The following is an 11,562-nucleotide window of genomic DNA, read 5'->3' as shown; positions in this document are numbered from 1 at the left end:
GGGTATCACACGGAGGCCCGTAAAGTCCGGTGGGGGAAGGTGCGCCATCACTTGGTCCGTGTCTATGGTAGCCTGAGGAATGACCATCAACTTAAGCACCGCTGGGCTGATCTGATATCCAGGGAGCAGGATCTGCTGGACCACCTGGGAATCAGGATTGGTGGCCATGTTGGTGAGTACACATCAATTACATGTGAACAATTTAAAGCTGTGTGGGGACATGTGATGATTGTTACCCAATCTGCTAGATAAGTAGCTGACTGTGTGTAATGCTAGGGAAACCTACTGGGTAATTGTTGCACAATGTGAAGGAAGACAAATGCTAGCAGTCAGGTAGCTCATGTTTTCTACACATACCGGTTGCCTGTAGCTGTATGTAATGTAGTGTTGCCTTTGTGTCAGACAAGCGACACGTTAATGCCTCAATTTGAACTCTACAGGTCACAATAGCCAGTGAAAAATGGATGTTGAAACATCATACCTACATATGTAGACGCCATAGCTAGACTGAAATTTGTAAACCCAATATTATGCTATAAATGAGTGCTGCCTTCACGTCAATTGAAGTTAGCTATGTTGTCCACACATATGTCACATGTGTGTCTGGTTGGTGTGTGTTGAAAATGACCACATAGGCTGTTTGAGTTTGAGGGGTCATGCAGTCCTCAAGTAACCAGCTTTTGGATGTCTCTCTGGGATGCACATGATGAGATGAATGCACCCCTATATTGTTGGGGCATACTAATGGAGGTGCATCTTTGACACCACATGACTATCCTGGCCAGTGCAGGTGTGTAGTAGGGTGTGTAACTGTAGCAGAAGACTCATCCAATGTAAATGTTGCTCAAGAATTATTCCATGCAGTATGAGCATGTGTGAAAGTGTTTCATTACGCATGTCATATTCTCAGATTGTCTTTGTAATTGCAATTGTCTTGTCAGTGCACGGAGTCTGAGTATATTCTTCCTTCCATGCTTTACAGGTGGACCTGCACCGTACACTGTGGGAGAGGTGGCTCATTTTGCGGACCCGACACCTACAGTGAGTGTTGCATGTCTGCTATTTTTATTGTTTGCTAGTGATGCATGATGGACTACTGTGTGTTCAACAGAATTCAAGGTTTGATGCGCTGCCCATTCATTAGTATTGTTCCATTAGTGGGATTTCAAATATCACTTCAGTTTAAGTAGACCTATGCTTATCCATCTCTCAGATTTAGGGTCTGTAGGCCATTCCAGTCGGGCCCGCTATGGGGAATGGGATGAGTCATGTGGAATACACTGGTTAATGTAAGAGTTGCTCTGGGACTTGGCTTGGACTGAGTCTGCATTTCAGACTGACATTCTCCCAGATAGCTTCTGCAAAAGGCTTGTCTTAAATATGCAGCTTCCCTAGTTGAGGATGGACTGAGTACACTGCAGGTTGGATCTTCCGGGGCATGTACTTCCACAAGTTGAACTAGAAGTGTGTGGGACTAGAGTGCAATGGCCTAGGTGTTCATTCTACTCATGATCATGGGTGTTCTTGCTCCTCTGTGTGTGTGGGAAAATATGCCTCACTGGTAGTATGTGATGTTGGCCTAAGTCAGTACATTTTGACATGTGTGGACCTTGGGTAGGACAAGGTTTAGCTGACTCCAATTTGTTGCTAGCCCTTCATTGGTGTTGTGTGTGAAGGGAAATACTTGTTGACCTTTCTATACACTCCTGGGTGTGCATTGAATATGGGATTGTTGGTTGTTCTTCCCACCAAACCCTCAAAGACTGCCATGTGTTTGGGAATTGGGTACCTAGGACTATAGCAACCAGTATGTTACACATACTTGTGACCTTTTGCAACTTTGTTTTGAACCTAGTGTACACATTCGGTTATGGCACATGAGTTCTATATTAGCAAAAAACAATTACAAATGGCAGATATTGAGGGTTGTGATTGTTATCACATAGAGTGACATATGTAGTGAAGTCAGTAGGCGGAAGAGGTACAGCCATAATGTCAGCTGCATTACCCATTATTTGGATGACAAGTTTAGGCTGATGTCACCCATTATGTAGAGACATGGATATGCTAGGTGTGAGATGCCCTTTTGTATGCAGGCTTCCCCTGTACTTCCTCTGAGACTTTCAATGATCTATGTTTTGAAAATAGCTGTTACAACTACAGTAAAAGTAATGTGCAATTGACCCATTGTGCTATTCCACACAATGCATTTCCTATGGTAAATAGTTGCCCTTTCTCTTCACAGCTGCAAACATGAGTGCCGCACAGAGACATCAGTTTGAAAGGCGGGCAATGAGATACCGGCACATCCTGCAGGTGCAGTCGGGGTTCCGAAGGATGGCCCGAAAATACCAAGCGGATCGGGCCTCCGGAGCATGGTGGGCCTCACCACAGGGTGGCCCAACATTGCCCACAACAGCCACCACCACCACATCCACCAGTTCTCCCCAAGTGGCCCCAGCAACGGCGGGGACAGTTGACCCTGCCTCTGCAGCACGACCTGGACCCAGCAATTTCCGAGCTGCAGGACAGTCCAGTGGGCAAACAACAACTCCCACACCGTGCACCTCTGCCAGCACACAGACAGCAGCAGCCCCTCCTATTGACCCTGCGGCATTCCTGGCTTTAAACAGGAAAATGGACAAGTTTATTAGCAAGGTGGACAAGCTAAGCCAGGATGTGGCCTACATTAAGAAAAGGGTTCGGTCCATCAGGCGGACCCTACGGAGGGCCAACCTCTAGGACTTTATTGCTTGTTTTAAATTTATCCCTCCCCTCTCTCCTCTTTCCTTTTTGTAATGATAGTTGGGTTTTGGGGATTAGTGTTAGGTTAGTGTAGGTTGTTAGCTTAGTTAGTGTTAGGGAGGAGGGTGGGGGGTCCTTATTCTTTGTATTTTTCATTTTTGTGTGGGTGGGTGGGGGTCAATGTTGGGATTCCTGTCTGTTTATTAAAAATATATATATATATATAAAAAAATATATAAAAAAAAAAAATACAAAAAAATATATGATTGTTTAGGATAGTATAGTATGTGTTTAGGTTAGTATGTGTTGTCCTGCATGTTTCCTGTCTCATAATGATGGGTGGGGGGTTGATGTTTAGAGTAAGTTTAGCTTAGGTTAGTTAGGGACAGTTGTGGGTTAGGAGTAGTCAGGTTAGATTAGTGTAGGCATGACTTTTCCCTTAGTTGCCTCTGGTGTGAATACATAGGAATAAACATATAGTTAACCCTTTGCATTATGCGTTAACTGCTACTTGATCATGGGCTTGACATCAGTGTAGGTGATTGTTTTTCTATGACATTTGTGTCCTATGCTACACACCACAGAAAATGGAGGTTTAACATGGCAGCTACCCCTGTGCTAACTTGGTAAGTATCCACCATTTGGTAGACCCACCATTAGTAGTTTACATGGATCACCAAGGATTTGTGTTGATGAGTAGGTATTCTACATCACAAAGTGTGCTTCCAGACTTGGTATTGTGGTTAATTTATTAGGTTGAACTGCAGTGTGATGTTCAGGGACATCTTTGTAGATGAGGTGTTGTTAACACTCTTGTCTTGTTGTCTTCATTGCTGACATAGATCATGTGTGTAAAAATTCAGCATGACTTCCCTTCATGGAAGTATACTCAGAAAGGGTGATTGATGCAGTGTTTAATTGTTTGATTGTTGGGCTTTGCTTAGATTATGCTGCATAATTTCATTTTTTAGTATTGCATGGTGCCTACATTTCTCAGCCACCATTAGTTGACTTGGATTGCTATAGATGGAGCATTATTCTGTCCAACACAGCATAATTGTGTGTGGTTTGTCCCTTCATCAGTTATTCTCCTCAGGATGGTCAGGCTATAATGCAATCCTGGCCACTGCACAGATGTATCAGACTACATGATGTCAGGACAGTTGTATTGACAAGCTACATGGTTGTCACACAGGCACTTTAGAGTTATCTACTGCACAGTTGATGTGTCAAATAATACAGAGACATATTAGGTGTGCAAGTGCTATTTATTGATAGGTGCTGTAGTGCAAAATGTACATTGTCCATGTTTGCTGATTCCGTTCTGGTGCATTCTTACATGGTGATCCTACAGAAGGGGTGTGGATGATGCTCCTGACATGCTGGGGTGATGTAATAGACAGTGCAGAGGGACAGGATTTGCCGATTAGTAGGAGAGAGACATTCACTGGCAATGCTGACAAGCCATACAGTGGTTAGCAGAACAGTCATTGAGTATAGTTGTAGTGAGACTGGCATTTGACAAAACATAGGACCTTGGTCAAAGTAGGCCATGGTGCAGGGACTAGTGCTTCCGGGTACTCTTCCGTGAGAATGTGATCTGTTCCATGTCTTCTTCTTCTGATGTGTGTGTTGCCTGCTTTGTCCTTGTTGTTGTTGGTTGTGAAGGGGCAACACACACCTCAGTGTTAGAAGACGTGGAGTCAGACATCCCGGGGGCTACTCCCTGTGAAGTTCTTAAGGGCAGTACTGCTGCAAGGAGGGCCTGCTGGTTTTTGAGAATAGCAGCCACATCACGATGGTAGGCAGCCAGGTCGGCCCTGAGGGGTTCAATGTTGCATTAGTGCACGCGTTGACAGGATTGCTGTTGTAGGTGTTGGGCCAACTGTATTACAGCTATGCTGATTTCCGTCTGGGATTTCTGCAGTTCCTGCAAGATAGATGTTAGGGCTTGCATAGCTGCTGCCTGATCTGCAGATGACATCATGCACGAGCGCACCCCCTCAAGGCTGGCTGCCATATTTTGCATCCCCACCCGCACCTCCTTGGCCAGCTCCCGCTGTACTCCAACTACAGTTCTTTCAAAGCTGGTGCCAGTGTCGTCAGAGTCCTCAGCTGTGTAGGAGCTGGCAGGTCTTGCAATTGGGGTGGTGGGTGGTTCTTCTGTGATGGCTGCTTGTTCTGTGCTCCTCCTTGTGACTGAAGGTGGGGTCTGGAGGGTTTCAAGGACCTTTTGGATGGTCTCCTGGGGAATGGTTATGGGCTCGTCATCCATGTCATCAGGGAAATCAGGGACAGGCATATTGGCAGGAGATCCATGTTCCTCTGCAATGAAACAGGGTACAATTAGTGTGTCTGTGTTGTGACAATTTTGCAGTAACATGCAAGCCTTTGGATGAATTTACTTTGTGATTTTGTTTGGTATTGGTATCTGCTGTCCTTCATATGGGCATTGTTATAGGCCTATGGCCCACCTGTGTGCCAAATGTATGATATAGAGTTATCAGACTTGTCTGCCTAATCGCCTCTAGGTGTTGCTTTGTACCAATTAGGAAATAGCCATCTTTTTGTCCTACTCGACCCTCCGTGTATATCTATTCTTATGGTGAGACCTTTCACTGGCTGTGGGTGTTGTGATTGCCCGGGCAGCACACTTGCCTCTCAGGACCTGCCCCAAAATCTGATTGTTCACATTGACCTAATTGTAATTGTTATGTGGCATATCCTATGCATGGCAATGTTACGATGTGATATGGATGTAGACATTGTTAATGTTTCCAGCTGATGTTGGGTAATGTGTGTTTAATTGGATTGCCCTGTTTATAGTATCAATGTCCTATTTGGTCCTCTGACTGTGCAGGTGTATTTCAGTGACCAGTTGCATGTGTCCCCTCCTCAATGTTGTTGTCTGAGCAGTATGACATTAGTGATGTTGCCTTGTTAGCCAGGCACGTGAGGGACCCTGACGTATGCAGCATGTGTGTGTCCTTAGTGCTGTGTGGCTCCTATTGCTGTTTACTTTGGTTGATGTATGTGTCAACTATGGGCATTGACATTTGAGTGTTCTGGTGCCGTTGTCTTATTTCTGGAGATTGTTGCAGATGTCATCCTCACCCCCTAATTTAGGTATGTATGTTCCATGGGGAGGTTACTGCCATTGGCTACTATAGCTGCACAGAGATCAGAGGTGTTAGTGTCAACTGTTGTTGCAGTTACATTGCAGTTGTTGTTTTGGCTACTGGATTACTGATAGGGACCTAGTTGATGTAGGATATATTTTGACTGACGAGTGCCAGGATGTAAGTTTGACGTAGTGGGCTTCCCACCTGTAGAGGCTTTCCCTTAGCTCCATTGTTGTCATGACAGGATGCCCCCATGGGACTGTTGTTGGTGTTGTGTTATGTCGTGCCCCAGCTTCTGTCTGTGCTGGGCATGCCCCCCTGCCGTGCCCCTTTACCCATGCCACTCCATATATATGCTGACTTACATGCATTGTGTAGTAAGTATTCCCCACCCCGGTTGCAGTTAACATTATTGCATTATAATTCCCCATGCGACTTACCCTGCATGTGCGTTGTCTCTTGGTAGTCTGTGCTGTCCTGTCCTTGAATCCGTGTGACGATCTCCTCAGGGATGACGGCTGCAACCATCTCCTCCATGTGGTCCAGGGCCTCCTGGTGTGCTGGACTCCCCCCCTCCAGTCTGCAGTGCTGCCTTCCTGTTCCTGGCCATTTTTTCCTTTGTCCTACGTTTGCAGTCATGCCAGCGTTTCTTACACTCAGTGACTGTCCTGCGTACTTCAGCCACACTGTTGATCTTGTCAACAATTTGTTGCCATATGGCCTCTCTCCTGCTGATTGGCAACTTAGAGGTGATGAACAGTTGGTGCTGTTGTTCCGTCACCTCTTTAACCAGGATTTCCTGCTCCTCTGCACTGAAGCGACACTTTCTTCTTTTTCTATATATGTCCTGGTTCCTGTATGGATCATCCTGGCTGGTTCCTGGTCTGCTGTCATCTTCCTGGGGTCTGTAGTGGCATCTGGGATCCATTTTGGCTCTCCTCTGCTGAAAGGGCAGTGTTCGCGGGTATTTTTGACGCTATTGCGTCAAAAAAAACGGCGCTTTCCGGGTTGTGCTGTTGTAAATCGACCCACAGTCATTTACGTCGCGTTAACGTTGTTTTCCTTTATGACTTGACGCCGCTGTGTGTGTCAAAAAAAAATGACTCCCACCTGTTGGTTGCGCCGCCGTGCGTCAAAATATAAATTTGACGCCCGCACGGTGCATCGAAATGGCGTTAGGCGGCGGTAAAAAATTTTACGAAAAACTGCGCTGGCGCAGCTTTGCGTCAAAATGTATAAATATGGCCCTTAGTACCCAGTGTTCTGTGCCCTCCAATATCCATTGCACAGAGCCTTTTGTTTGAAGTGTAACTTTTCCATTTTTCCATTTCACTGCACGTTTCTCCCCAAACCCTTAATTCCTCAAGTGCTGAGGAAGCTTTGCCTTGACCTGGTCCAAGTCATCCTAATAACCCCAGACTTGCCAATAACGGTGTGTCATGAAGTCTTGATGCACCTCTCCTTAAGCCCTACATTCTATCTCCCTTGCAGGCTAGACCACTTCTCACAATCACACAGGTAGATGCTTCACCCCAACCTCCAGAGCTGCCGCCTTCATGCCTGGAGATTGAGTAGGGTAACATGAATGCATTTTCTCCACGTCTTGAAGTGGTCTATATTATCCTAAGTAGCCACAGACAACAAATCTGTATATTTTGGGAGATGGAGTAGGGTTGTCATATGTGTTTAGTGTGCCGACAATTCTGTAGATCCTCATAAAGCCCACTTATCTTACATTTCCTGCTTCACAGTCTCGTTAGCCCAACAAGGGCACATGGTGGGCAAAATAAAAGGCTACTTGTCAGTTTTGTCAGCTATTCTGTGTCTCCTGTACCACCAGTCCCTGTTCACATCATCAATAGTTATAAGGTTTTTGAAGAGCCTCACCAAGACGTTTTGTCCTACTCCATTCATAAAGCCACAATTGGACTATAATCTGTTCCTTACTTTTTTATTCTGTTTCCCGTTCAAACTATTGCACAGTTGCTAATTATGGTTTAAGGCTATTTTCCTTGTAGCCATAATATCTGCAAGGCTTATTTGTGAATTGCAAGTTCTGAGCATGAGGTCCCCACTTCAAACTTCTATCTTAAAAACCAGGACAGCTTTTCTGACTAAAGTGCTCAGTCCCTTTCATAAGGGGCAGTCTTTTACCTTACCTCCGTTCTTTCTTCCTCTGCATCCTTCTAAAGATAAGGAGGCTTCATAGGCAGGATCCCAAGAGAGCTGTTTGTTTTTATATTGCCCGTACCAAAGACCTCTGGATTGACAACCAGCTTTTCATAGTCTACACTGGGAAGATGAAGGGCAAAGCCATCCAAAAGAGGATGTTATTAAGGTGGATCATCTTATGCATTAAGATATGCTGCACCTTGACTCCCAAAGAACCACCAGATGGCATCAGAGCTAACTCCACCAGAGCCAAATCATCTACTTCATCCTTGGCAAGGGGAGTTCCCATTGCTGAGATCTGCAAAGCAACAGCTTGGGCTTCTCTCCATATCTTTGTCGTGCCCACAATATCTGCGCATTTTCCGACTGACCACATCTGACACAGCCAGAAAATAGGGGGATTAGATACTAGAGACAATGGTGGAGCGGCTCCCGCTCTACAGGTCTAACCCATTACATCCTATTGGTTTCAAATAGGATTGGTCACCACCACAATTGTTCTAACCACCACTGCTCCCCACTCTTTTTTTTTTGTTCTTCCCGGTTGCTAGGATCAAGTCTGCCCCCCCGGCCATTGGATGTAGGTGGGAAGTATTGTATTTTTCCTTGGCTGTTTCCTATTACAAAATAAAAGAGATCTTAAACATAAAAAACATTAATAGGCAGGAGAGATGTAAGAACAAGTGAGAGGCAGAGGGAAAAACAACAGAAAGGGAGAGTCAAAGGTAGTGTGCAGCTGTGGTTGGGCACTTTCAGAGGGTTGAGTGCATGGTCTAGCCCTGCGACCCAAGCAGTACATAGAGGGATATGCAAATACAGCGTGTTATAAATAAAGTTATGGTTCTGCATGAAATGTGCAAAATCACTTAAATTTGCCAGTTATAGAATAGCAATGCACACCTTAACCACCATCACTTTCTGTTGGGAAGGGATGTCCCTTGCATGTTGTGCAGATGTGTTCCCCTGCCCTGAGAGCCCAACTTCATGTATATGGTATCCTGACATTTGATTTTGGGACTAACGTCAAACTAATCTAGTCTATGATATGAAGCTGTCCTGTACTTGTCCTGTAATCTGAAGAGGTGCACCAAGAGTGTTCTCATTTCCTGACAGTAGACTGCCGTCCCTGTTGTGGATTTAGCATAGAGAGAGGTGGTGGCAGCATACCATGTTTTGAGAATCCATTGTGTGACCAGCTCTTTTTATTTGCGCCACACAAATTTTAGGCTTACTGGTCCAACTCATGTAAAGTTCTGCTTCTATACACATATCCAGTCCTTTGAGGTGACATCCAGCATGCTTTTTATGCATATTGATGTGTGTAGCCTTTATGGTACATACATTCTGTATGTGAGTGAGCCAGAGGAATGGAGGCCAGTGGGATCCATTCTGGATACTCCTTGGCTGGCTTTGCAGGGGGCACCGAAGAAACAAGCAAGAAAATTCTTATCACCCTGGATGTCGATTAGGGGAGAAGAAGTGAAGGAGTAGTGGCAAGGAACCATGGAAAAGTGTAGAGTAAGGAAACTTAGCAACACAAAAGGATGATGGACAGAGTGCTGAACAATGCAAACACTCACCCCCAGTCACAGATCTGGGTTTAATCCATCGTTCTTTTGCTCACCATGCCACCCCAGTTTGGACCCAGCCATATGTAAATTAGTCTTGACCCTGTAATCAGTCTTGACCCTGTTCCTCATGGGAACAGTCCAGCCCGAACTGCCAAACCAGGTCCTCCCTGGAACGGAAACAAGCATCCTGGGACCGGTTTCAGGGTATCACCCTTCATCAGCCAGGCTAGCTTGAATCCAGTGGCACAGTGAGCAAGGGACCCACGTCTGGGAATACCCTTCCCACTTAGGGCAACTTTAGCAACACAAAAGGATGATGGACAGAGTGCTGAACAATGCAAACACTCACCCCCAGTCATAGGTCGGGGTTTAATCCATCGTTCTTTTGCTCGCCACATCACCCCAGTTTAGTTTAGTGTATGAGGTGGGAGTAGAACAGCAGCCGGCTGGCACCTCATGCGCCAAGAGAGTGTGAACGTGTTTGAAGGCTGGGCAGCAAAGCCAACATCCTGGGACTGCTTCCATTATTGTGTGGTAAGAACGGTTGAACTGAGAGTAAGTGCAGTCATATTTGGAGGTGCATATTCTATAGAAAGTGGGGAGACCACCAAGAAAAGAGGAAAATCCTGAACAAGGGGAAAAGCAGAGAGGAAGCAGGAGGAGACGCAGTACTGCCTAAATAGCACAGACACACTAAATTGCTTTCTGTTAAGTCATGTGTAATATTCCATACTAGGGTGTACTATAGATCTTTTCTCTCTTGCAAAGACAAGCAGTTAGTTTATTTAATTGTTTGATTGTTGGGCTTTGAGCGTAAGCTCCCCCACACTACTGCACTGAGTAGGCTTGTGACTGATAGCTATCACTACCACTGGCAGTTGCATGCGGAAGGAGTAGTATTTGGCTTAGTTTGCAGAGCCATTATAAGACATTAGAGGCAAAAGAGCTCAACCCGCATGGATGTGGCCCAGAAGTCCATACTTGCCCTGTGGACACCCTCATGGGCTCTGACATCTGGCATACACAAAACCTCCAGTTGCGTTAGTTGTGCTGCATACAATCACTGGCCATTTTCAGTGGTTTTGCTCGTTTGACCCAGAACTAGCTGTTTTATTCAATTGAAGATGTTCATCTTACTGAGGACTAAGCCTGTTTTCTAGGTCCTATACTTGTGCAATGCATCTTAATGCTTTCAACATAGAAATAATTACCATGTTAACAAACAGCAAGGCCTATGTTGTATACAATATTAAGCATAGTAAAGTCCATGTCACACAGGTCACCCCAAGGTCAAATCTGACTGAACCAAATATCCAGAGACATAGAGGCACAAACCACTTCTGCACTAAAGTGCTACAAAGGAGAAAGCCCCAGAGAAACATCAAATATTTATCAGTATGCCTCTGCCACAGCAAAAGAAAGACTGGGAATCTAGTACTGTGCGATAGTGGTTGTGTTAGGCTGTCTTTATGTACCTTATTGGCACTAGGAAGATAGGTCTACTCCACGGATTGCCAATTACATATCCCCTGAATGGGACTGGATGTACCAGTATATCTGCAATGAAAAAGCGACACTTTCTGTAACGATCTTTATGGTGGATCCTCTATCTAACCTGCAGATTCCTCAGCTTTTGAATATCCTAGGTGTCAGATTTAATCTGGAAAATTTCAGTAGCTCTCACACTGGTAGGGGCACTGGCTCCTATTTGGTGCCAGAAGTGACACCATTGTGACGTCACTATAGCTAGAAAGCGCACCCTCCCTCCCTTGCTTCCTTATGCCAGCTCCCATCAGTTTTGTTATGAGCCTTCTGAAGTGAACAAGATTAAAATGGCATCAGATGGAAAAGGTGCAGTACAATCTCTAGAAAGAGGTCTTTATTAAAGTGGTTGACTTAGTAACCAGCTATGAAAATGGGGAGGAGGCTGCAGTTGGTGAGGAATCTGCAGA

This window comes from Pleurodeles waltl, chromosome 2_2 (assembly GCF_031143425.1).
Source record: "Pleurodeles waltl isolate 20211129_DDA chromosome 2_2, aPleWal1.hap1.20221129, whole genome shotgun sequence".
Lineage (NCBI taxonomy): Eukaryota > Metazoa > Chordata > Amphibia > Caudata > Salamandridae > Pleurodeles > Pleurodeles waltl.
The sequence above is the reverse complement of the archived record's forward strand: the minus strand, read 5'-3'. Positions refer to the sequence as shown.